The sequence below is a fragment of the Triturus cristatus genome, chromosome 1_2 (assembly GCF_964204655.1).
Source record: "Triturus cristatus chromosome 1_2, aTriCri1.1, whole genome shotgun sequence".
Classification (NCBI taxonomy): Eukaryota; Metazoa; Chordata; class Amphibia; order Caudata; family Salamandridae; genus Triturus; species Triturus cristatus.
The window spans coordinates 118,713,329-118,740,425 of record NC_140580.1 but is presented as its reverse complement, the minus strand read 5'-3'; the positions used below and the strand labels follow the sequence as shown (position 1 = coordinate 118,740,425).

Here is a 27,097-nt window from a genome sequence, read left to right as displayed (position 1 = left end):
GTACTTTCTGTAATTTATCTGTCACAGTTCAGCCTTACTTTAACTCTCCTGGCAACAGAAATCCCTTTAAAGGGACTTCTTATTTTAAGAAATGACATTACTCCTGCTGTCTCATTTGCTCAAGAGAAGAGAGTTCTGTGCTTTTCTATGCTACCCTTGACGTAACTACTTTACAGTCTGCAGCCACTGTGAAGAGAACGCATTGTATTGTTCACATTTATATATCTCCTTGCATACTTGCATCTGTATGCAATCAATTATGCCTACAACTTACCAATGCAGTATATCTAATTTACATAAATTATCAAAAGTATCATAAGAGGACTAAACACCGAAAACAGAAAACTTTGTGAATTACACACAGGTGTGTATACAACATACTTATCTACAATAATTCATCAACAGTAGTGAAGGTGCAGCGCGGTAGCTAGCAACTTCATGCTCCGTTGGGAATGGATTGCCCCACCATGTTTGAGCAGAGTGCAACAATTATAATTGCGTACTTTAATGGACAGCGCAACGTATCCTGCCTTTTGTATGTGCAGTGTATTGGCATCCAATGTATGGAATATTCAACCGAGCATGTGTTACTTCAGAATTTTCCACCCGGATCTGCCTTGCAGACCAGACCTGTATTAGTTTGACATGCCCCGTCATGAAGAGACCAAAGGATTTTGTGTCAATAAGAGTTGAAATGTTCACAGTCAAGAGCAAAAAACATATTCACACACACTTCATGTAGTTTGCTTCTCTTCGGATACTTGGTGCAAATTAGATCTACTGCAATTATTGCTTGCAATTAGAATGGATTACATAATGATGCATTTATGTAAAGACACATATATTTGTATATCGCCATATATATTGCAGCTTAACCTTTACATTTTTCGTGCGAATGATTCCCTGGGAGCACTGCTCACATATTAGTTTGTGAACACGCATTGCATTTTTCGGACTTCTGGTTGCTTGGAAGACAGAACATATGTTCGCAGACTTGTCTTTCTGCTGCAGTTCAGACAGGTCTTAATGCGGTCATAGTGTAAAATGGCATCTAGGAGTCTCAAAAGTAATACTCACCCAAAATACATTATTCGGCCTATCTGAAGGACACTAGTTTCCTTGATGCCATCCAAATCTCTGGCTGTTTTAACACTGTCTTGTGCGCTTACAGTTGACATCATAGATAGTCAGGGCGATTCAGCCCTTATCGATACCCAAGTGAAATTTTGAAAACAGAGCATGCTTCCCAACCCAACCACTAGATGGCGAAATAATGCACAGCATGTTTACCTACACTAAGTTCACGCTACAAAATTATGTTTATCCAAAACTTAGTCATGATGATTAATCTATTGTAAACCAATCCAAAAGAGGCTTTAGAGGAAGAAGCTATCCCTCCTCAAAGGTGCATGTTCACGATAAAAGAAATAAAGTTGGCACAAAGATAGGGCTATCTACTAATCAAACAAGCGCAAGATGAACTGTAATCATGTTTGGTGCGCTTGACCTGGTCTAAAATAGTTGGCGGGAATGGCGTTAAAGGAATATGCTACTTACCAGTATGCATCTGTTTGTGGCATGTAGAGCTGCAGAGCCACACACTTAGGATAGTAGATCGCCATCTGGTATTGGGCTCGGATGCTTGCAGGTTGTTGTTGTCTTCGGAAGAAGTCTTTGGTCACGAGATAGGTGACTCCTTCCTTGGACGACAGTGCGCATGGGCATCAACTCCATCGTTAGATTGTTTTTCGCCCTGATGGGACACGATGGAGTTTGTAGAAAAGAGAGAGATGCCCATGTGTGATGTCTAAGTAAGACAATGCTGGAACAGATACAGGTCCCGGGGAGGTGGGTGGGCATGTGTGGCTCTGCAGCTCTACATGCAAAGAACAGATGCATACTGGTAAGTAGCATATTCCGCTCGAGGCATAGGAGCTGCAGATCACACACTTAGGATAGACTATATAGCAGTATCTCCCCTAGCGGAGGTCACCTGTATCGGTTGCAGCAGTTTGAAATAAAGTTTTAAGGACAGCTTGACCCAAAGAAGCTTGCTGCTTTGCTTGCACGTCAACACAATAGTGTTTAGTGAAGGTGTGTGTTGTAGACCATGTGGCTGCCTTACAAATATCTTCTAAGGGAATGTTTCCTAAGAATTCCATGGAAGCCCCTATTTTTTGCGTTGGAATACGCTCTAGGGGGAACCGTTAGTGTGCGTTTAGCCTTGTGGTAGCTTATTTGGATACACTTAACTATCCACCTAGCTATCCCAGATTTGGAAATGGGGTTGCTTTTATGTGGAGGAGAGAAAGCAACAAGCAACTGTTTTGTTTTGCGGAATGATTTGGTTCTGTCAATGTAGTAAAGAAGGGCTCTTTTAACGTCTAGGGTATGAAGAGCTCTTTCAGCTACAGAGTCTGGATTTGGGAAGAACACTGGTAACTCTACTGATTGGTTAAGATGGAACGGAGATATGACTTTTGGAAGGAATTTCGGATTTGTTCTAAGAACCACTTTGTTACGGTGTAATTGTAAGAATGGTTCTTGTATGGTTAAAGCCTGGACTTCACTTACCCTTCTGAGGGAGGTGATAGCGATAAGGAAAGCCACTTTCCATGTGAGGAACTGTAGTTCGCATTTATGGAGAGGTTCAAATGGGGATCCCATGAGCCTAGTAAGAACAATGTTTAGATTCCACACTGGAGAGGGTGGTAATGTGGGAGGAATAATCCTTTTTAGTCCTTCCATGAAGGCTTTGATCGCAGGTACTCTAAAGAGTGACAAGTGTTGTCTATTTTGTAAGTAGGCTGCTAATGCTGTTAGGTGGAGACGTATGGATGAGTATGCCAAATTACATCTTTGCAAGTGCAGTAAGTAGCAAATAATGTCCTAGATGGATGCATCCAGTGGGTTTATATGATTGTTAGAGCAATAAATGGCAAATCTTTTCCATTTTGCAGCATAGCAGGCTCTAGTGGTAGGTCTTCTGGCCTCTTTTATATAATTCATGCAGTCTGGGGGCAGGTTGAGGTAACCGAACTCTAGGACTTCAGGAGCCAGATCGCCAGATTGAGTTGACTTGGATCTGGGTGTCTGATTTCTCCATGGTTCTGGGTTAATAAGGACGGGGAGAGACGCAGTTTTTGGTGTGGAACTAGCGAGAGTTCCAGTAGTGTTGGGAACCAGGGCTGGTGTGCCCATGTAGGAGCTACTAGGATCAGTTTGAGAGACGGTTGCCTGAGCTTGCGTACCACTAATGGAATGAGTGGGAGAGGCGGGAGAGGCGGAAAAGCGTACGCAAATCTGCGTGACCAGTTCATCCATATCGCATTGCCCTTTGACTCCGGGTGGGGAAACCTGGTGGCGAAGGTTGGGCATTTTGCGTTTGTGTGTGGCGAACAGATCTATGTCTGGTTGGCCCCATTGTTGGAAAAAGGGCAGGAGGACTTGGGGATGTAGTTCCCATTTGTGGATCTGTTGAGTTTGTCGACTTAACAGATCGGCAATTTGATTGTGAACCCCTGGAAGGTGTTCTGCAAGTAGGTATATGTTCTGGGGAATGGCCCATCTCCAAATGTTCTGTGCGAGCTGGGACAGCTGGAGAGAATGTGTGCCTCCTTGTTTTTGTATGTAATACATGGCTGTCATGTTGTCTGTCCGTATAAGGACAGTTTTGTTCTGGAGATGTAGTTGGAATGATTTTAGTGCTAGGAACACTGCTAGCAGTTCCAGGTAATTGATATGGAGCACTTTCTGTTGAGTGGTCCATCTGCCCTGAGTGATGTGGCCGAGGAGATGGGCTCACCATCCTGTGAGCGATGCGTCCGTTGTCAGCACTATGTGTGGAAGAGGCTCTAGGAATGGCCGCCCTTTGGACAGGTTTGTTATGTTCCACCATTTCAGAGAGCGATGTGTGCGGCTGTCTACCAACACCAGATCTGTAAGTTGTCCGTGAACCAGGTTCCACTGACGTGCTAGACATTCTTGCAAGGGACGCATTTGAAGTCTTGCATAAGGCACAATGAAGATGCATGACGCCATCATGCCTATGAGTTGCAGGAACACTCTTGCTGGAAGGGAGTGTTGGACTTGAAATTTCGTGATAAGAGCTTGTATATTGGTTATCCTGGCTAGGCTGGGATAAGCTAGGGCTGTGGAAGTGTTTATGGTGGCTCCTAGATACTGATGTATGTGGGAGGGTTGGAGATGAGATTTGGGATAGTTTATTGTGAATCCCAAGTTCTGTAAGATTTGGATGGTTTGGTGAGTGTGTAGAACACATTTGTTGAATGACTTGGGTTTTATTAGCCAGTCGTCTAGATACGGGAAGACATGAATTTGTTGTCTTCTGAGATGTGCTGCTACTACTGACAGACATTTCGTGAATACTTTGGGTGCGGTTGTTACCCCGAATGGAAGGACTGTAAACTGGTAGTGTTGTCCGTCCACCACAAACCTTAGATACTTCCTGTGGGCAGGATGTATGGGAATGTGGAAGTAGGCGTCCTTGAGATCTAGTGTGGCAAGGAATTCGCCTTGTTGCAGTAGTGGGAGCACTCGTTGAAGAGTGATCATATGGAAATGATCTGAGTTGATATACAGATATAGGGGTCTGAGGTCGAGTATTGGTCTTAGAGTCCGGTCCTTCTTGGGGATTAGGAAGCAGAGTGAGTATACCCCTGTACCCTGATGTTCTAAGGGAACTGGTTCTATTGCGTGTTTTTGAAGCAATGAGAGAACCTCTTGTTTGAGGAGCGTAAGATGGTCTGATGACATGGAACGCTGCTTGGGCGGTATGTGTGGGGGGGTAGTTGTGAGTTCCAGGCAGTAACCATACTGGATAATTTGTCTTACCCACTTGTCTGTTGTGATGGAGTTCCAGACAGGTAGGAACTGTTTTAGTCTTCCCCGGACCGGAGTGGAATGGTCTGGGGGGAGTGGAGGAAAGTCACTGTCTTGTGGCAGGGAAGGTACGAGTGTTGTTATTACCGCGACCTCGCCCCTTGTTGTTGTTTCCTCTGCATCCGCCTCTAAAATATCCTCTACTGGGGGATGTTTGTGTAGCGGGTTTGTATGTAGAGGAGGTGTCCACTCCCATACTTTTGGAGGCTCCTCTATAGAAAGAGCGCCGAAAGGAGCCACGTGGTTGGGGAGACTGTAATGCTCCCATGGACTTAGCCGTCTGTGTCCTTCTTCATTTTTTCAAGGGCAGTGTTTGCTGGCCCAAAGAGCTGTTCCTGATTGAATGGCTGTTTGTTGGTCTTCTGTTTAGTTTCCGGGAGGGGAGGGGAGGGGGTGGTGAAAAATGAAAAGAAAAAGAAAAAAGAAAAGAAAAAAAAGAATGGCTGACTAAGTATTGTAGTTTGTACCTCTGGCTTAAAGCCTGAAATGCGCAGCCACGCATGTCGTCGAAGGAGCACACTTGTGTTAATTGCTCTAGAGGCGGTGTCTGCGGCGTCAAGCGCACATTTAATTGCTGCATTTTAAATAAGTTTTCCCTCCTGGATAAGGTCATTTGCCTGGGTCTTATATTGGTCTGGCAGATGATGTAAGAGAGTCTCTAATTGATCGTAGTGGGCCCTGTCATAGCGTGCTAGTAGGGCTTGGGTGTTGGCAACATGCCAATGATTAGCGGCTTGTGCTGCTACTCTTTTGCCAGAGGCTTCTAACAGTTTGGATTCTTTGTCTGGGGGTGGTGTATCTCTTGTGGTTTGGGAGTTGCCGTGTTTCCTAGCATTGGAAACGACCAAAGAATCCAAAGGGAGTTGCCCTTTGATGTAATTAGGGTCTTCAGGGGCAGGCCTATATTTCTTTTCTATCCTTGGGTTGAGAACCCTGGCATAAACGGGGTCTTTAAACACTTCGGGCTGTGTTTTATGACTCCTTTAATCATGGGTAGAATTTGTACAGACTTTTGAGATTGTTCGAAAGTGTTTAATAGGAAGTCTTCCTCTGGTGCGTCTGAGTGCATTGTGACACCGTGGTAAAGTGCCGCTCTATTTAATAATTGGCCAAACCCCAGGTGATCGTCAGGAGGCGATGGTTTTGAGGGATATGGCTGAGGGTCAGGCATGTCTGGTAGAGGGAATGCCTAATCATCCAGTGGTGAGGTGTCTGGATCCGTGAACGGATCATTAGGGTCACTCCCACCCCCTAGGTCATCATCATCATCCTGTGGAGGTGGTGTATGTGATGGAGAGGGTATAGGTAAGGGTGGCGTAGGCAGAGGGGGTGGGATAGGAGGCAGTATAGGAGAGGAAGGAGGCATAGGGGATGTTGCAGAGTCCTTCCTGTTTACAGGAACCGGGGCAGGTGGCGTGTCCAGTTTCCGTTTTTTACAGGACACCGCGGTGACATGTCCAGTCTTGGGGTTGATGTAAATCTTTTTCTGCCTTGGGTCGATGGGATCTGGATGAAAAAGTTCTTGTTCTTCAGAAACAGTCTTCGGTACCGATTTTTTTGGTTCCGATCGAGGTTTTGGTTGATCGGTGGATTGTTTGGCTTTAGGAGGCGTATGAGAGTCCTTAGCCGTTGGTTTCGGTACAGACGAGGGTTTTGGTGCCGATGTCGGTCTCGGAGCCGAAGGTGTATCTGTGGGCTTGTGAAGCTTCGGTGGCGGTTTATCTATTGGCCTTGGTGTTTTCGGGGGCGAAGGCGTTGGGAGCCGATTTCGGTGCCGAGTGGTCTTTTGTCTTCGGTGCCGGTTGGACAATGACATGCGGTGTGCTCATTCCCGAGCTACCGGAAGGCTTATGTTTCTTCGGAGCGGAGCCTGGAGGCGGGCTTCTGAAGGGTGTTTTTCGGTCTCGACTGGGGCCAGCAGGCAAAGTCTTGACCAATGCCTTTGGTTTTGCTGGGGTTGGGGCAGGGGCAGTAGTACTCACACGTTGCCCAGGAGTGATGGGGTCGTCTGAGTCGTCTGCTTCAGAAATTATTTGCAAATCTTCGGACTCTTCTTCCGGGACATCGGGACCTTCATCAAAGATGTCCTCTGGTTCCGGAGCTGTTCTCTGTGCCATGATGTGTCATCGAGCCCTTCGATCTCGGATGGTCTTCTTGGATCGAAAGGATGCGCAGGCTGGACCGCTGGACTCGTCGTGTTCAGGTGATAGGCAGAGGTTGCAGACTTTGTGGTGGTCACTGTGCGGAAATTTTGCTCCACACTGGGGGCATTTTTTGAAAGGCGTCCTTTCCATGAGCCGTAGGCCTCACGGTGTGGATAGGCCCAGCGGCCCGCGTCGACGTCCCGAATCGAGCCGATGAAATCGATGTCGAGAATGAAGGTGCTTTGATGTTTTGTGTGAAGTTTTGCGCTTCGAAAAGCTTGGAATTGATATTTCCAACCGGAGCGGAAAAGTTGCATCCGAACCCAATGGCGGAAAAAACAATCTAACGATGGAGTTGATGCCCATGCGCACTATAGTCCAAGGGTGGAGTCACCTATCTCGTGACCAAAGACTTCTTCCGAAGACAACAACAACCTGCAAGCATCCGAGCCCAACACCAGATGGCGATCTACTATCCTAAGTGTGTTATCTGCAGCTCATATGCCTCGAACAGAAAAGTTCCACCATAACCTGATGTCACCATAAATACAAGACGTAAAGGAAAGATGTGCAAGTGGATCACATATAAAGTATTTGGCTCACCTCGGGTATATCAGTCAAACAGTGCTGTTGACAATGTGGCCATTTTATTTTGAACCAAGTCTAGAACTGAGTTGTAAAAGTCGGAAAGACAGAGGAGTCTAAAGAGTTAAGGAGGCAGTTAACAGAATTAAAAGTTTACACTGCAAAGTTTAATGATTGGTTAATCTTGAGGAAGATCAAAAACAGAGATGTTTGTTCTGCCCATATTCCATGGTACAAAATGTAAACATTTTGGAGGTGAAGAGGAAATCACAGGGGGTTGGATTTGGATTGCTAACCGCTTATGACTGGAATGTGGAGAGGCTTTAAAAGAGGCGAATGCTAGGCTGGATGTGAAGACATTGGCATGTCAACAAAATATTCAACAATGACAGATGGGGTGGCATGCCTGTTATTTGGTTGGTACAGTTGTGATGAAGGGGATGCTTACTATTTGGAATTGAAATGTCTGCTAGATCCCAGCGGTGAATCAGGAAAGGAGACCACTGACACAGAGGACCAGACAATTCATAGAAAGGTAATTCAACTGTATTGTTTTTGCCTGGTGCCTCTGGCTCCATGGACTGTAGTACTAAAATGAAGTCTCATAGCTCTTATCAAGCGTACCTAACCCTAACTGTACCACCATAACAAAGCAAAGGGCGCTCAAACGTATTAAAACGTTTGGGCTCCTTACTCGCACCAGCTACTTTTAAATGCACATCACATTGTTATCTGCTATATTTACTAACCCATGTGTAAAAGCCATCTATTCTAGGTCTGGTGTTAGCAAAGTCCTTTTGATTTTAATCAAATTATATGTATGGTGTACTTACAAGGGCATTCCACCAGCTCTCTTCATCCATTGGTCTGTTGTGGTAGACACATTTTAGTTCCGCCCACTACAGCATGGATCAGTCTACTTCAGCCACTGGCGCTAACTACAATATGAGTGACCATATCTTGCTCTTTCACAGGGAACATGTTCACCCTCAAAAAAGTGCCCTTTAGTTCCAGGGACTACAGTGAGAACGTGTCCTTTCTAAGACCAAAACATATTTTTACCATTTTTTATTTGGATATTGGAGTGTATCACGCAGCTCCGCAAACACTAAAGTTAGACAAATGACAAAAGCACAACACCAAAATGCTGGCAGCCAATAAAAGACCTATTGGCTTTGCGAATGCTTGTTTAAATATATAGGGCCATATGTAGGTAGCCTAACATTTACCACTTCATAAATACCGAATTTTACCGATTCGGTATTTATGAAGTGGTAAATGATATGTAGGTAATCCATCGGTAATATTTACCAATTCGGAATGGGTCGGAAATTTAGAATCGGTATTTACCGATTCGGTAATGGTAACTGGCTTCCCATTGATTCCTATGGGCCAGGAAGCCCATAGGAATCAATGGGAAGCCAGTTACTATTACCGAATCGGTAAATACTGATTCGGTAATGGGGGGAGCACAATCAAGGGTGGCAGGGTGTCACAGTGACACCCTGTTGCACCCCTGATTCCTGCATGTGTGCACATGTGGCACACATACATGCCCTAAGGGCATGTATGTCTGCCACATTGCACACTTCAAAGTGCCAAAAAATGCTTTTTTCCAGCTATTCGTCATTTACCACCAACTTTTAGTTTGTGGTAAATAACGAATCCCCACAACAACCACACACTCCCCCTACATATCATTTCAGGATTCGGTATTTATCGAATCGGTAAAATTACCGATTCGGTAATTTTACCGATTTGGTAAATTACCGAATCCTGAAATGTGCCCCCTACATACCAAAAGCCTGAATACCGGTCGGTAACGGGATATTTACTGAAAATCGGCCGTTACCGACCGGTATTGGGCTTCCTACATATGGCCCTTAGTGCTTTCTATCTCCTCCCCCACAAAGAGTTGTAGGTGCGGTACCTGCGCTGATTTCTGGTGACCAAGACCTATTTTTTATCCTCCGTCTTTGATCAATAGCAAGAGACAACGGGCGAAGGTACGAGTTAGAGAAAGATATAAAACAGTGATAAGGGAGAAAGCAGGGATGGGAAACGAACCTGCAAGAGAGAGAGTAGGGATGTGGTTGAAACAGGCATTAAGTCGAATCAAGATGAACCAGACTTAGTGTTCAGCGACCCGTGCTTCTACAGCGCCGACAGGCTCTCAAGAAAAGCTTTGGCCCCTGCACCTTTCCCCCTTACACATGAAGCACCAAGTCTTGACTGCTCATCCGCTCTATCTAGAGGAAATTAAAACGTTAAAGGGAGAATCTTCAATAACAATTTGGAGTACAATAAGGTGGCCCTTGTTTGTCAGTGGTAAACTTATGTACTCAAAAAGAATAATGAGAGTAGAAGAGGCTTTTGATTTGAACAGGGGATAAATTAGGAAGCTATCCTGGTGCCCATGCAGAGTTTCTCAGCAAGATACCATACACGTGTATGCTGAACAGACCAGAAAACCAGTCACACAAAAGCATAAACCACTGCCATAAGGCAACCACTCTCACCAATTATGTACATAAGGAATACATTTCATAGAATTGAAGTTAAATACAAACCATGGAGAGGAATGCAGTTACGTCCTGGTGAAAAAGGAGATTGAATGTATGCATCTAGACTGTATCTGGGAGTATTTAGCAAAGATCCAGAAGTATTGTCTGGAGTGTCCATAAAGTCTTATCCTTGCTGTCAAATCCTTCAAAGGGCCCAAATGTGCTTTAGCCGTGATTGAATCGCAATTCTTAATTTCACTAGTAGCAAAGAGTGCACAGTTTCCTGTGGGGAGTGGGTCTTTCACATAGCCCTAGCAGAGTCACCAAAGGAGAAAATTGAATGCTACAGTTAGTTATGTTGGAAAGTTCCTGTAGTGTTTCCGACCAGATTTTTTTCTTGTTCTTTTCAACCACTGGCCGTGCCATGCTAAACTAAAAAACTCAGCACCCATTATTCCACATCGGTGCATTTTGCATCTGCTCTGCTCGCAGCCCTAATTTATGTTGGGACTTTGGAGTATAGTGTACACTGTACAGAAATGTAAAGGAAAATGCTACTTACCAGTATGCATCTGTTCTTGGCATGTAGCGCTGCAGATCCGTACACTGTGCACAGATCACCATCTGGTGTTGGGCTCGGATGCTTGCACCTTGTTGTCTTGGGAGAAGTCTTTTGTAGTCATGTGATAGGTGACTCCTCCCTTGGACGATAGTGCTCATGGGCATCGACTCCATCCTCAGATTGTTTTTCGCCATGATGAGAAATGATGGAGTCAGTAAGAAATAGAAGAGATGTCCATGTGAATGTATCTAATTAAGATAATACTGGAACAGATACAGGTTACGGGGAGGTGGGTGGGAGTGTACGGATCTGCAGCTCTACATGCCAAGAACAGATGCGTACTGGTAAGTAGCATTTTCCGTTCGAGACATACGAGCTGCAAATCGTACACTGTGCATAGACTGTACAGCAGTGTCTCCCTTACCGGTGGTCACCTGTATCCGTTGCAGTAGTTTGAAAAAGTGTTTTAAGAACGGCTTGGCCTACAGAAGCCTGTTGCTTAGCCTGCACGTCAACACAATAGTGTTTGGTGAAGGTGTGTGGTGTAGACCATGTTGCTGCTTTACATATATCATCTAAGGGAATGTTCCCTAAGAATGCCGTGGAAGCCCCTAGTTTGTGTGTTGAATACGCTCTAGGGGAAATTCTTAAAGTGCGTTTAGCCTTTTGGTAGCATATTTGAATGCATTTTACTATCCACCTCGTGATCCCAGCTTTGGAGATGGGGTTACCTTTATGAGGTGGGGAGAAGGCTACAAACAGCTGTTTTGTTTTTCGAATGGGTTTAGTCCTGTCAATGTAATAAATTAGTGCTCTTTTGCAGTCTAGTGTGTGAAGAGCTCTCTCTGCTACGGAGTCTGGGTTTTGAAAAAACACCGGTACCACAACTGATTGTTTTATTTTAGAACCAACACTTGGAATTAAAATATACTTTCACGACAGGAGATGTTTCATATAAATACTTTTGTATATGCAATAGACTTTAGTAAACAGTTACAAGTAGTTGCAGTAGGCAACTCTATTTCTAAACACAACAATACATTGAGCTCAATGATAAATTCAAGTTATTTGCAACAGATTACTTTTTAGATTACTTTTGTAATTCCAGGACTGGATCCTAGATTCAGTCCTGGGTCAGTTCTCAGAATCAAGTGATGAAAGTCGACTTAAGTACTGTAATGATTTTTAAACAATATTTAGCTATTTTAAAAGTTGACACAGAAAATATTTCAGAGAAAACAATCAATGATTCCCTATGGAAGAAAATTCAGGTTATAGGTACAGTATGTTCTCGTTACTTTTGTAATCCAGTACTGGGTGCCTAGACTCAGTACTGGAACCTTTATCCAAAACAGGTAAGTAATTACGTTTTCAGATATTATACGATTTTTGAAGAATATTTAAAGATTGCAGAAATCGACACTTAGAAGAAATTTCACAGAAAAACAGTCAATGGTTTCCTATAGAAGAAAATTGAGTTAAGGGTAAGTACAGTTGTGGGTATTTTTCAGAGTCTGTGCTGGGCCCCAAGATCCAGCACTGGGAGCTCACCTAAGAGCAGGTGAGTAAATTCGTTTTTGTCACTCGGCTGATTTTTGGTGAATATTTGAAGATTTGAAAAGTCCACACTTAGAAGAAATTTCAGGAAAAAGCCAGTCAATGTTACCCTAAGAGGAAAATAGAGTTTGCGTTTTAAGGGTAAGTACTCGACTGGCAGAGGTGAGGTTCTGGGCACAGACTCAGGGGTCTCCCAGGGTCAGGTAGGTACAGTTGGTTCACCCTCAGCGGCTCTAGGGCGGCCGGGTGCAGAGAGAGTTAGGCCCAATGTTATCCTATGAGGGATGGGGGGGCCTTGTTTGGTGGCTGCTGTCTGGCAAGCCACGCGGCTGTGGGAGCTGGGCTCCTGGTCACTTACTCAGGGCAAGTGGGGAAGTAAGTAGGCGTCGAGTTTTCACTGCCAGGGCCACTCGGGCGGCTGGGTGCAGAGGGCTTTTGAGCCTTCGGGCGCTCAATGGATTTCAATGGGAAATCTCCGGTTTGGAAAAAGACTGCAAGCTCGGGGACGAGGACTCTTCAGGTGCCACCACCACTTCGAGAGGTAAGTTGGGTAATTGGAGGATAGGTAGGTACCCCGGGATTGGACACAGAGGGCCGTGGGGCGCCGGGGTGCCTTTTGGTGTCGGAAAATCTTACCCTCTGTTGATCGCGGTTGGGGTGGCACACTGTTCTGAGGCTGCAGGCTTCTTCAGGATTGTCGAGGGGGTTCCTTGGGTGCCGGACTCAGGGTCACAGTCGCCGTGGGGTCGTCCTCGTGGGTTTAGTTCACTCCGGCACAGGCCAGGCTTGGCTGGTGCAGAGTGGGCTGGGATCGCGGTTCCGGGCTGCTGCCAGGGGTGAAAGGTAGTTTTTGAGTAGAGCCTCTACTCATGGGAGTCCCAGGGGATCAGAGTTCAAAGGTAGTCAGGTCCTCCGGGGTTTCTGAGGTTGCTGGCCACAAGAGATGCCGGGTTTGGAGCAGGAGCAGGTTCGAGGTCGACAGGCCGGTAGGGCTGGGGCCAAAGCAGTTGGTGTCTCCCTCTCCTTCGCAGCTGCAGGGCAGGTCTTCTTTTCTTCTTGCTCTTCTTGTAATTTCAGAATCTGGAATCTGGGGAAGGAAGGTTCAGGGTGCCCCTAAATTCTAGATTTAGGGGCGTTACAGGTAGGTGAAGGGCAGAGACCAATGGGTCCCCGTCCTGGGGTGGGTACACCCCCTATCCTGCCTCTCTCCTGTGGGAGGGGGGCAGTAGCCTAGTCCTGATAGGGTAGGGCTCCCCATCTTCAAGATGGCGGTAGCCCGGAGATGTGATTCACCTCGCCTCCCCCACCTGAGGAGTGGGGTTGGCAGGCTGGCACATCCCCTGTCCTTATTTGGGGTTTTCGGCCAAAGCTTCCCGCCAGAGTGGGGGGTTGCAGGGGCCTGGGGAAGCTCACAGAGGCGGCATGCCTTTGAAGCTTCCCCCTGCCCATCCTGGGGGAGGAGATTTAGCACCTTGCCCAGGATGTGCATTGTTGCAGGACCAGGAGAGCAGGGGCTCTCCCACCCAGGGGTCCAGCAACATGTCTGCTGGGTGGCAGCCTAGGCAGCCTCAGAGCAGACGTGGATTCGTAGGTTAGGTTTCAGGGGGCACCTCTAAGATGCCCTCTGGCGTGCTGGGTACATTAAATCCCACACTGGCATCAGTGTGGGTTTAATGTGCTGAGAAGTTTGATACTAAACTTCCCAGTCTTTAGTGTTGCCACTATGGTGCTGTGGAGATCGTGTTTGACGAGCTCTCAGCACCATGTACTCTTAAATGGCAGCACTGCACTTACAGGGCTCAGGAATTGACCTGGGCACTGTCGGGGCACAGGGCTCCTGCTCCTGTGCCCACACCATTGGCATAAGGCACCCAGCTAGAGGGGTGACGGATGTATGCCATGGCAGTGTAGGTGATGGGCATGGCACACAGGGATGTGTGCCATGTCGACTTTGTTTTGGTCTTGCACCCAAACACTCAGCCTGCAAAGGCAGTGTGTGTGTGTAAAGGTACAGGGCCTCTAAGGGTGGCACAAGGTGTGCTGCAGCTCTTAGAGGCCTTCCTTGGTCACAAAGCCCTGGGTACTTAGAGTACCATTTACTAGGGGCTGGCATGTGGCCAGGGTATGCCAATTTGGGTTTGGTTTGTTTTAGGGAAGGAACATAGGCCCTGGGCACCTGATTGGCAGGAGTCCAGGGCACACTCAGTCAAAGTACATTCAGCAATTCAGCTAAAAGTGGGGGCATACCATGCAAGAAAGATGTCACTTTCTCACACTTACAAATAGCTTCCAAGGGAATGTTTCCTAAGAAGGCCATGGAAGCCCCTATTTTGCGTGTGGAATGCGCTCTAGGGGGAACCGTTAGTGTGCGTTTAGCCTTGTGATAGCATATTTGGATACATTTAACTATACACCTAGCTATCCCAGATTTGGAAATGGGGTTGCTTTTATGTGGTGGAGAGAAAGCAACAAAAATGTTTTTGTTTTGCGGAATGATTTGGTTCTGTCAATGTAGTAAAGAAGGGCTCTTTATACGTCTAGGGTATGAATAGCTCTTTCAGCTACTGAGTCTGGATTTGGGAAGAACACTGGTAACTCTATTGATTCGTTAAGATGGAACGGAGATATGACTTTTGGAAGGAATTTCGGATTTGTTGTAAGTACCACTTTGTTATGGTGTAATTGTAAGAATGGTTCTTGTATGGTTAAAGCCTGGATTTCACTTACCCTTCTGAGGAATGTGATAGCGATAAGGAAAGCCACTTTCCATGAGAGGAACTGTAGTTCGCATTTATGGAGAGGTTCAAATGGGGGATTCATGAGCCTAGTAAGAACAATGTTTAGATTCCACACTGGAGAGGGTAGTAATGTGGGAGGAATAATCCTTTTTAGTCCTTCCATGAAGGCTTTGATCGCAGGTACTCTAAAGAGTGACAAGTGTTGTCGATTTTGTAAGTAGGCTGCTAATACTGCTAGGTGGAGACGTATGGATGAGTATGTCAAATTATATCTTTGCAAGTGCAGTAAGCAGCAAATGATGTCCTGGATGGATGCATCCAGTGGGTTTATGATTGTGAGAGCAATAAATGGCAAATCTTTTCCATTTTGCTGCATAGCAGGCTCTAGTGGTAGGTCTTCTGGCCTCTTTCATAATATTCATGCAGTCTGGGGGCAGGTTGAGGTAACCGAACTCTAGGACTTCAGGAGCCAGATCGCCAGATTCAGTTGACTTGGATCTGGGTGTCTGATTTCTCCATGGTTCTGGGTTAATAAGGACGGGGAGAGACGCAGTTTTTGGTGTGGAACTAGCGAGAGTTCCAGTAGTGTTAGGAACCAGGGCTGGCATGCCCATGTGGGAGCTACTAGGATCAGTTTGAGAGACTGTTGCATGAGCTTGCGTACCACTGATTGAATGAGTGGGAGAGGCGGAAAAGCTTACGCAAATCTGCCTGACCAGTTCATCCATATTGCATTGCCCTATGACTCCGGGTGGGGAAACCTGGCGTCGAAGGTTGGGCATTTTGCGTTTTCGTGTGTGGCGAACAGATTTATGTCTGGTTGGCCCCATTGTTGGAAAAAGGGCAGGAGGACTTGGGGATGTAGTTATCATTTGTGGATCTGTTGAGTTTGTCGACTTAACAGATCGGCAATTTGATTGTGAACCCCTGGAAGGTGTTCTGCAAGTAGGTATATGTTCTGGGGAATGGCCCATCTCCAAATGTTCTGAGCGAGCTTGGACAGCTGGAGAGAATGTGTGCCTCCTGGTTTTTGTATGTATTACATGGCTGTCATGTTGTCTGTCCGTATGAGGACAGTTTTGTTCTGGAGATGTAGTTGGAATGATTTTAGTGCTAGGAACACTGCTAGCAGTTCCAGGTAATTGATATGGAGCACTTTCTGTTGAGTGGTCCATTTGCCCTGAGTGGTGTTGCCGAGGAGATGGGCTCCCCATCCTGTGAGCGATGCGTCCATTGTCAGCACTATGTGTGGAAGAGGCTCTAGGAACGGCCGCCCTTTGGACAGGTTTGTTATGTTCCACCATTTCAGAGAGCGATGTGTGCGGCTGTCTACCAACACCAGATCTGTAAGTTGTCCGTGAGCCTGGTTCCACTGACGTGCTAGACATTCTTGCAAGGGACGCATTTGAAGTCTTGCATAAGGCACAATGAAGATTCAGAACGCCATCATGCCTATGAGTTGCATGAACAGTCTTGCTGGAAGGGAGTGTTGGACTTGAAATTTCGTGATAAGAGCTTGTATATTGGTTATCCTGGCTGGGCTGGGATATGCTAGGGCTGTGGAAGTGTTTATGGTGGCTCCTAGATACTGATGTATGTGAGAGGGTTGGAGATGAGATTTGGGATAGTTTATTGTGAATCCCAAGTTGTGTAAGATTTGGATGGTTTGGTGAGTGTGTAGAACACATTTGTTGAATGACTTGGCTTTTATTAGCCAGTCGTCTAGATATGGGAAGACATGAATTTGTTGTCTTCTGAGATGTGCTGCTACTACTGCCAGACATTCCGTGAATACTCTGGGTGCGGTCGTTACCCCGAATGGAAGGACTGTAAACTGGTAGTGTTGTCCGTCCACCACAAACCTTAGATACTTACTGTGGGCAGGATGTATGGGAATGTGGAAGTAGGCGTCCTTGAGATCTAGTGTGGCAAGGAAATCGCCTTGTTTCAGTAGTGGGAGCACTTGTTGAAGAGTGATCATATGGCAATGATCTGACTGTATATAAAGATTGAGGGGTCTGAGGTCGAGTATTGGTCTTAAGAGTCCCATCCTTCTTGGGGATTAGGAAATCTAGTGAGTAAACCCCTGTTTCTTGGTGCTGTAAGGGAACTGGCTCTATTGTGTGCTTTTGAAGCAGTGAAAGAACCTCTTGTTTTAAGAGTGTAAGGTATTCCGTGGACATTGGACGTTGTTTGGGTGGTATGGTGGGTGGGGTTGCTGTAAGTTCCAGGCAGTAACCATACTGGATAATTTGTCTTACCCACTTGTCTTTTGTGATGGAGTCCCAGACAGGTAGGAACTGTGAAAGTCTTCTCCCGACCGGAGTGGAATGGAGTGGAGGGAAGTCACTGTTTATTAGTGGGGGAGGCACGTGTGTTGTTGTTACCTCCGCCTCTCCCTTTGTTATTTCCCCTGTATCCGCCTCTAAAATATCCTCTGTTGGGGGATGTTTGCGTGGTTTTTTTGTAGGAAGAGGAGGTGGTCTCTGTTCCAATGTTTTTGGATGCTCCTCTATAAAAGGAGCGACAAAAGGAACCAAGTGTGGGTGGAGACTGTAATGCCCCCATGGATTTAGCAGTCTCCGTGTCTTTTTTATCTTCTCTAGAGTGGTGTCTACAGCCGGTCCAAAAAGTTGTTCCTGATTGAATGGCTGATTGAAATACGTAGCCAGGCATATCGTCTGAGTAGCACACTAGTGTTAATGGACCTAGAGGCTGTGTCAGCTGCATCAAGGGGACACTTGATTGAGGCGTTGGTTATTAATTTGCCCTCTTGAATTAAGTCATTTGCCTGGGTTTTGTACTGATCAGGTAAGTGTTGTAATAGGGTTTCTAGTCTGTCACAGTGAGCCTTATCATACCTAGCAAGTAATGCTTGGGTGTTGGCTATGAGCCAGTGATTGGCTGCTTGGGAAGCAACTCTCTTGTCAGAGGCATTTAACAACTTAGATTCCTTATCCGGAGGTGGTGCGTCACCGGAGGTTTGAGAGTTGTCGCGTTTCCTAGCGTTAGTTACCACTAGTGAGTCTAAGGGTAGCTTCCCTTTGATGTAGATGGGATCATCGGGGGCAGGTTTATATTTTTTGTCAATCCTGGGATTGAGAATTCTAGCTCTCACTGGGTCTTTGAATATGTCAGGGGCATGTTTAATGACCCCTTTTGGCACTGGTAGTATTTGGACAGTCTTCTGTGACTGTTCGAAGGTGTCTAGAAGGAAATCCTCGTCTGCAGGGTCTGAATGCATGTGAACACCATGGTAGACAGAAGCTCTATTAACCAGCTGACCAAAACCAATGTTGTCATCTGGGGGAGATGGTTTTGTTGGATATGGCTGTGGTTCAGGGAGGTCTGTGGGATCTATTGGGTCATCATGATCATCCCAATCGTCCTGTGGTGTGTCTGTGTCATCATCAGGGTCAGGGAAAGGGTCATTGTTGCCTTCCCCACCCCTTAAATCATCATTATCATCATCCTGTGGTGGTGAATGTGGTGGAAGTTGTAGAGGCGAGACAGGTTTAGAAGGCAGAACAGGAGAAAAGAATCTTATAGGTGAAGTGGCACAGTCTTTTTTCTTTACAGGCACTGCAGGAGTGTCTGGTGTGTCCAGCTTCCTCTTCTTGTGTGGGGTCTATATGTGAGAGAAAGTGCCATCTTTCTTGCATGGTATGCCCCCACTTTTTGCTGAATTTACTTTGACTGAGTGTGCCCTGGACTCCTGCCAATCAGGTGCCCAGGGCCTATGTTCCTTCACTAAAAACCTAAAACCCAAATTGGCAAACCCTGGCCACATGTCAGTCCCTGGCAAATGGTACCCTAGGTACCCAGGGCCTTGTGACCAGGGAAGGCCTCTAAGGGCTGCAGCACTCATTGTGCCACCCTTAGAGGCCCTGTACCCTAACACACACACACTGCCCTTGCAGGCTGAGTGTCTGGGTACAAGAGAAAACAAACAGTCGACATGGCACACATTCCTGTGTGCCATGCCCACCACCTACACTGCCCTGGCATACATCAGCCACCCCTCTAGCTGGGTGCCCTATGCCAGTGGTGTGGGCGCAGGAGCCCTGTGCCCCTACAGTACCCAGGTCCATTCCTGGGCACTGTAAGTGCAGTGCTGCCATTTAAGAGTACATGGTGCTGAGAGTTCGTCAAACACGAACTCCACAGCACCAGCTTGCAGTCTTTTTCTAAACCGGAGATTTCCCATTGAAATCAATTGAGCGCCCGAAGGTTCAAAAGCACCCAGCACCCTGCACCCAGCCGCCCGAGTGGCCCTGGCAGTGTAACCTCTACACCCATCTACCTCCCCACTTGCCCTGAGTAAGTGACCAGGAGCCCAGCTCCCACAGCCGTGTGGCCTGCTAGTCAGCAGCCACCAACCAAGGCCCCCCCTACCTCTCATAGGATAACATTGGGCTAACTCTCTCTGCACCCGGCCGCCCTTGTGCCGCTGAGGGTGAACCAACTGTACCTACCTGACCCTGGGAGACCCCTGAGGCTATGCCCAGAACCTTAACTCTGCCAGTCGAGTACTTACCTTTAAACCGATAACTCAATTTTCTCCATAGGGTAACATTGACTGGCTTTTCCTGAAATTTCTTCTAAGTGTGGACTTTTCAAAACTTAAAATATTCACCAACAAGCATTTGCAATGCAATAGGTCTCGCCTTTGCATAAGTTTGAGCTATTGGCATTGTAAATGACAATGCCTTTTATTTATGTGTTTTGAAAACCTGCAAGCGGTGCGTAAACACGCACTTTGTACTTATAGTCGTTGCTTACGAGAAGCAAGGCTGGCAGTAACTGCGCCTCTTTTATTGCCAGCCTTGCTTCTCGTAAGCAAAGACTATAAGTGCAAAGTGTGTGTTTACGCACGCTTGCAGGTTTTCAAAACACATAAATGAAAGGCATTGTCATTTACAATGCCAATAGCTCAAACTTATGCAAAGGCGAGACCTATTGCATTGCAAATGCTTGTTTATGTTCTGCTCTGGAAGCCCATGGAGCATGACTCATGTTTCTTCTGGCAAACCCAGCTGTCTTGCGAACTAACCAAGGAAAAATGATCAACTCACTTGAAGTTGTACATCCGGGTCCTGAGATGGACTAGACTTAGGTTCCGTTATTATAAATGTGTACTTCAGTGGTATTTTACGCCATATAAGCTGCATAGTGGCCTGTGCCCAAGTGATTCTTGTTGGAGGTGTAAAAAACCAGCGTGTGATGTTATACATGTCCTCTGCTGGTCCCTTATTCTTGCTTCCTACTGATCTGCCACATGGTGGGCATTTCCTGAATCTAGTGACTACTTTTTTTCACGGATCACCTAGTTTGGCCATGCTGCACGAATATCTGACATTAAGTGTGTTACTCGGCACTGGGGTAAGTGGATAGCATCCCTCACTTACACAAATGTTTCAGTAGGACAGGCTCTGGTCATATCATAATCCACGAAGCCTAAGGCTGTGTAGTTTATAAGTGTCACGAGAACTCTGAGATGGCAATATAGGACCATCTTATACACGGCACCCATTATGTATTTTATGTGTTAAGTGCTTGTTTTGCATCAGTTAGATTGAAAAGGCAGATTTCCTCAAACTGCACTAAACAGTGGTCACAGATCGGTATTAGAATATTAAGGCTATGCTTTCTTTTCTTGAATAAATCATTAAAAAACAATTGCCAGTGTCGAGGGCCAGTGGTTATAGGCGATTCCGTGACTGCATCATTTATAATCTGTAATATACGTCTATATGTTGCATGAGCAAATGGATATTCTTGAGTGCATATTTAGATATGCAGCTTCCTCCTCCTCCTTCTTCCTACTTCACCTCACTCTCCCTGCTGTTCTATGCTTTAGACGTCATGACGAGAAATTGTATGGATTTGTGTAAAGCTTGCATGCAAGCTTGACTAATCCGTACTTTACAAGGTTTCCAGTTTTGTACTACTTTTAAAACTCCTGTACCAGTTACCAGTTGCGGTGTTGGCTCCTTACGTTCTCCACAAGCTTGTTAGACAGTGCCACTCATGCGGTCTGTTCATTGGCCATACACTGCCTGCCCATGGGTTCTAAGCTACCTTGCACAGTTCCAAGGCCCAGTCTCATCACACTGTCTATCCAAGTGCCAAAACATACCCTTCATGATCTCTCCATGTGGCCCAGGCCCCTCACACAGTCTGTCTGTGACTCCCGAGACCTCATTAAGGTCAAGGAGCCGAGATCCCTCCCACTCTGTCCAGCAGTTCATCGCTACTCCACATCGTACATAATCCTCAAGCCCTTCAACACGTTGGGATCCATGTAACCAAAGCTACCTCATACTCTCAGCCAGGAACATCTTAGACTGCATATGGCTATACTAGACGCTACTCACACTGACCGTTCATATGTCTCAAACTTAGGTAGGTAAACGTGCCAAGATGATGGGCAAGCAGGTTTTATATTTAATAATTTTATTATTTTAATTAACAATAGAGACACTTGAATGTAATGGTTTGTACTGTGTTTAATATAACAAAGTTTTATGGTTGACATGGGTAGGCCCAGGACCGGCTTTAGGGCAGTGCGACTGGTGCGGCCGCACTGGGCGCTAGCCTGTGGAGAGGGTGCTGACCTCAGGGGGGCACTGTGTTTAACAATAACTTATGATTGAAGAGATGAGGGGCACTTGTGCCCTGTGGAAGTGAGAGAATCAGAGGAGGCGGTCATTGGGTGTGGGGGCGCCAAAACTGATTGTCGCATCGGGTGCCACCAGCGCTAGAGCCGGCGATGGGTAAGCCTAGTCTTGTTTTCAATTGCACGTGGCAAGTGCCACCTTGCAGTGACTGCCTTGTCTTCTCTTACTCTGCTGTGCACCGGGAAATCTCTAATGTGGCCTTAATTATTTGATTAATTGCACAAGATAACATTTTTAAATGCATTATTTTGTATTCATGTTGTTCCTGAGGAAAGGATATAGGATTTCAATTGTATACAATTAAAGGCCTTTCCATCGGCTGAGCCAAGGTGTTGTTTATATTTGGAATGTGCTTTTGTTGTAGGGCATAATACCAGATTATTCAATAGATGTAGAAAAAGGCATTTTTCCATGAGATCTGTTTTCTGTTTCACTATTGGATAGAAATAAGCAACTTTTTTGCCGAACCACAGTGACGCTACGATTTTTCTGTCAAAGTGTAGAAAAACTCAAGATTTGGGAAAGGAGCCAAGTTCTTACTATAGAGACAGACTTCATGTAAAGCCTTTTATTGTTTTGCACCCTCAATATTTTCCTATTCTTTCTCGCCTGCTAATTTGTCCAGTCCATAAGACTGTATGATCTTTGACTCCTATTGCTTTGGACGAAACCATGTTCGGTTCTGACAATTTACGAGTTAAGGACTCCGTTTCCACTGTAAATGCCGATTTACATGTATTTGCCTTTTGAGTATTATTAATTGATTGACTAAATGTTATATTTTACCTTCTGTAGTGACTTATTACATTTTAAATTGACAGTCATGATTTGCACTTCGAACCTTGTCTCCTACGAATGTACCAGTGTGGCTTCTCTGGGTTTACATGCTTTTATGTTAAAGGCCCTGGTCTTTAAAAACTCATACATAGCTCCTATCCATCAATCGGCCCTCTTGCTATAAAAAGCACCATGAATGGGACTCAAGGCGTCTTGGTTGCCATGTTGATGTATTGAAAAAGCGACCTAAGAAAATGGAAAATATTCGGTTCCAACGGCAACATGCATCAAAATGAAATTAGCTCTTGTATCTCATCAGAGGTTAAAAGAATATCAAAATGCTAGAGTTGAGAAGTTACGCAGTCCCCCACCCTCGCTTATCGGAAGCGAGTATGAGGAGGTTGTATATCTGCTTTTCATAGCCATGGGAACGCGGGTGGGACCAGCGGGCACCCAGGAAGCAAATCTCGAACATTCTCCACATGGCGTGTCTGTCCTCTGGGACCCGCACCGCGACGCCATACCTTGGAGTTTACCATACCCCTGTCCATAGCTGCCAAGGTTTCAAATTGCTAATGTGTGACATTTTCATAATTTCACTGTAATTATGAGTGACATTCAAGAACAATCAAAAATCAACACCAATTTGAGGAACAAAAAAACACTAATACGATCTTACAACTGCTTCAAAGCACCAGAAACCGAGGCCGCCACGTGCTTTCTCCTGCACCACTACATTTACAAGTATGTTTGCGGCAATTACTTCTCCACAACTGGGAAGAAACATGAAACTGGAAAGCTAGCACCAAAAGAGAAGAGGATGAAAGTACACTTCAAGAATCCAAGAGGCAAGATGAACTGTAGCTCACAAACTGGCCTAGAAACGCACTTACATATTTATAGTTTTTGTAAGATCCATTGTAGGCATGTTGTTATCTGTCTAGCACATTATGCAACTTAAGACGAAATTATTGTCCACTAGATTGTAATTACATTCTGACATACTGAGGGGCTGAAAGTATCGAGCAAGGGCGGGTCGGGTCAGGATAAAGGAGTGGGCACCTTTGTCAATGGCTTGGAAAATGTACTGAGGGCTGGGGTAGGAGCAGTGGCAGAAGAGGGTGTTAGTGTGGGCAGCAGTATAAGAGATGGAATGTGACCAGGCCGAGCCAGGTTCACCGCTCATCCATCAGCTGCCACCGAGCCATTCACAGGCAGTTCTCCTGACGGGCAGCGAGCCACCGGAGGCATGTGGCAGAGCACTCCGCACACCAAGTGCTTCCAGAGCAAGAGTCTGCCCGACAGAGACCGGGGCAGCCAGTGCCAGTGTGGGCGGAGGGAGGAGTCCGGAAGCAGTGGACGTGAATAAAAGGTCTCTACTGGTCTTTCACAAGCACAGTTCTGTCTCTCTCTATCTGCGGGTTTACGTACAGGCCAGTCTGCACGCAGTAGGTATTTCCCTAGGACACACGCAGCATAAGAATCATTTAAAAAAGCAAAGGCGCTTCAGAACTACTGTCATTCACACTCGCATTCGGGAGCCCAATAGATCTTCGCATTACCAAATTAACACACTGTATACACTTGGCGAGTCCCCGAGCCACTGCAGTGGGTGTACCGCGCTGGTGCAGCGGCCGCCTTCCCAGTCCGGTCCTGGCCTCGGCAGCGTCACTCCCTCTGCAATTTGTGGTAGGGTGACGGTCATCATCATTTAACAATTACTGCAACCATGGTGGTTCTTGCAGTGCTGCCATGATGTGCTCCAATCACCTAAGAGCCTCCCACTAACAACTTTCGAAAACGTGTATTTTGAGGGTCATTTCTTGCCCGCTTGGTGGCGTAATTGCTACCTGTGCCCGTTCTAATTGGGGGCCGCACTCCGGTGGCGACTTGCTGTTCCCTACGCGATGGTTAGTTCAATGTTTCAGCGCGGCATTGGTGGGGTCGGGTCGCTTGCCCTCCCGGCTGAATGCAGCTTATTTGTACAAAGGCAGCTGCTGCTGTCGACCTCTATATGCGCCTATTTATTTAATAGAGCGTCACGCGGCGCTGTGAGGTCATTCATTGCATTGGGGGTTGTGCCATACAAAGGTGCGGGTTGCAGGGGAAATACCCGCAGTTTAGGAGATTGGCGTAGATTTGCTCATCAGTTTAGCTTGTGTTGTAGTTAAAAAAAAAATAGTGCTCTGCGTGGCTCCTATATAAATTTGGAATGGCCATGTCTCGGTACGTGTAATGCTACAACGTTTTTCTCACAAACGTAATTATGGTGGCTATGAAGATTACTACCCGGAGGTCGCAACGGTCTGCCGTTCTCTACAAGACTTTTCCTGTAAACATTTGGACTTCAGCAGCCCTTTAAAAACAAGCACACCACTGCCTTTCTCCGAGGCGAAGCAGAAATGCCTCGGAGAAAGGCAGCGGCGCTTTCGGATTCGGGGGCTTGTTCTCCTCTTGCCATTGGCTGGAGGAGATAATTAGAAAAGTAGCAAAAAACACGCCCCCGAATCCGAAAAGGACGGGGCCTGTTCGGAGAGACGAACCTCTTCTCCAATGGCTGGCCAGCATTCAAGAGGCCAGCCAATGGAGAAGAGGGGCGGGTTCAAGCCCCTCTTCTCCAAGTCATTAAATCTCGGAGCGAGACTGCGCAAGCGCAGCCTTCGAGCCGAGACCTAAAAATCAGCTGAGTAACGAAAACACTCACCTGCTCTTAGGTGAGCTCCCTGTGCTGGATCTTGGTGCCCAGCACTGACTCTGAAAAATACTTACAACTGTACTTACCAGTAACCCAATTTTCTCCCATAGGAAATCATTGACTGTTTTTCTGTGAAATTTCTTTTAAGTGTCAATTTCTGCAAACTTTAAATATTCCTTAAAAATCGTATAATATCTGAAAACGTAATTACTTACCTGTTTTGGATAAAGGTCCCAGTACTGAGTCTAGGCACCCAGTACTGGATTACAAAAGTAACGAGAACAGACTATACCTACAACTTGAATTTTCTGCCAAAGGGAATCATTGACTGTTTTCTAGGAAATATTTTCTAAGTGTCAACTTTTAAAATAGCAAAATATTGTCTAAAAATCATCACAGAAATTAAGTCGACTTTTATCACTTGATTCCAAGTATTGACCCAGGGCTGAATCTAGGATCCAGTCCTGGAATTCCAAAAGTAATCCTAAAAGTAATCTGTGGCAAATAACTTGAAACTTCCATTGAACTCAATGCATTATTGTGTTTAGAATTGTGTTGCCTATTGCAACCACTTGTAACTTTCTACAAAAGTCAATTGCATATTGCAAAAGTATTTAGATAAAACATCTCATTCTGAGAAGGAATATGCTACTTACCAGTATGCATCTGTTCTTGGCATGTAGAGCTGCAGATCTATACACTTTTGCATAGATCGCCATCTGGTGTTGGGCCCGGATGTTTGCAGTTTTTCTTCTTGGATAGTCTTTGGAAGTCACGAGTTCGGTGACTCCTCCTTTGGTCCGTACTGCGCATGGGCTTCGGCTCCATCCTCAGATTGTTTTTCGCCAGCAGGGAAAAGATGGAGCGTAGGGATAATAGTGAAGAAACCCATGTGTGTTGTATCTAAATAAGATAGCCTGGAACGGATACAGGTAGCCGGGGAGGCGGGTGGGCATGTATAGATCTGCAGCTCTACATGCCAAGAACAGATGCATACTGGTAAATAGCATATTCCGTTCGAGGCATATGAGCTGCAGATTATACACTTTTGCATAGATTATATAGCAGTACCCAACCTTAGCGGCGACCACCGGTATCCGTTGCAGTGGTTTGAAATAGTGTCTTTAGTACAGCCTGGCCCACACTAGCTTGTTGTTTAGAGTGCACGTCTACACAGTAATGTTTTGTGAAGGTGTGCAGTGTTGACCATGTGGCTGCTTTGCAGATGTCATCTAAGGGTATGTTCCCTAGAAAAGCCATAGAAGCCCCTATCTTTCTTGTAGAGTGGGCTTTAGGTGGAACAGATAATGTTCTTTTTGCTTTTTGATAGCAAATTTGTATGCACTTTACAATCCACCTAGCTATCCCTGATTTAGAGATGGGGTTGCCTTTATGCGGTGGAGAGAAGGAGACAAACAACTGTTTAGTCTTTCTGAAAGATTGCGTTCTTTGTATGTAGTACAGTAAAGCCCTTTTAACATCGAGCGTATGTAGAGCCCTTTCCGCAACAGATTGGGGTTGCGAGAAAAAAACCGGTAATTCCACCGATTGATTAAGATGGAAGGGGGAAATGACCTTGGGCAGAAATTTTGGATTTGTGCGAAGTATCACCTTGCTGTGATGTATCTGTAAAAAGGGTTCCTGTATAGTGAACGCTTGTATCTCACTAACCCTTCTAAGGGAAGTGATAGCTATGAGGAAAGCTGTTTTCCAAGTGAGGAACTGTAGCTCACATTTATGCATTGGTTCGAAAGGCGGACCCATTAGCCTTGTAAGAACTACATTTAGATTCAATACAGGGGAAGGTGGAGCCCTGGGTGGAATTACTCTTTTAAGACCTTCCATAAAGGCTTTAATAGCAGGCACTCTGAACAGTGATAAATGCTGTCTGTTTTGTAGATAAGCAGCAATTGCTGCTAGGTGTAAGCGTATAGATGAATATGCCAGGTTACA

At 45.8% G+C, this 27,097-nt stretch overlaps 1 pseudogene across 1 annotated transcript in view; it reads right to left on the bottom strand.

Moving 5' to 3' along the window:
* LOC146866929 (lysine-specific demethylase 5B-like) overlaps positions 1 to 27,097 on the bottom strand; it is a 545,361-nt pseudogene that overhangs the window by 164,677 nt on the left and 353,587 nt on the right. Inside the window, exons 10-11 of the transcript XR_014966708.1 lie at positions 23,830 to 23,909; positions 10,202 to 10,266 (exon numbers count right to left, since the gene is read on the bottom strand). The product of XR_014966708.1 is annotated as a lysine-specific demethylase 5B-like (transcript). The remainder of the gene's footprint in view (positions 1 to 10,201; positions 10,267 to 23,829; positions 23,910 to 27,097) is intronic.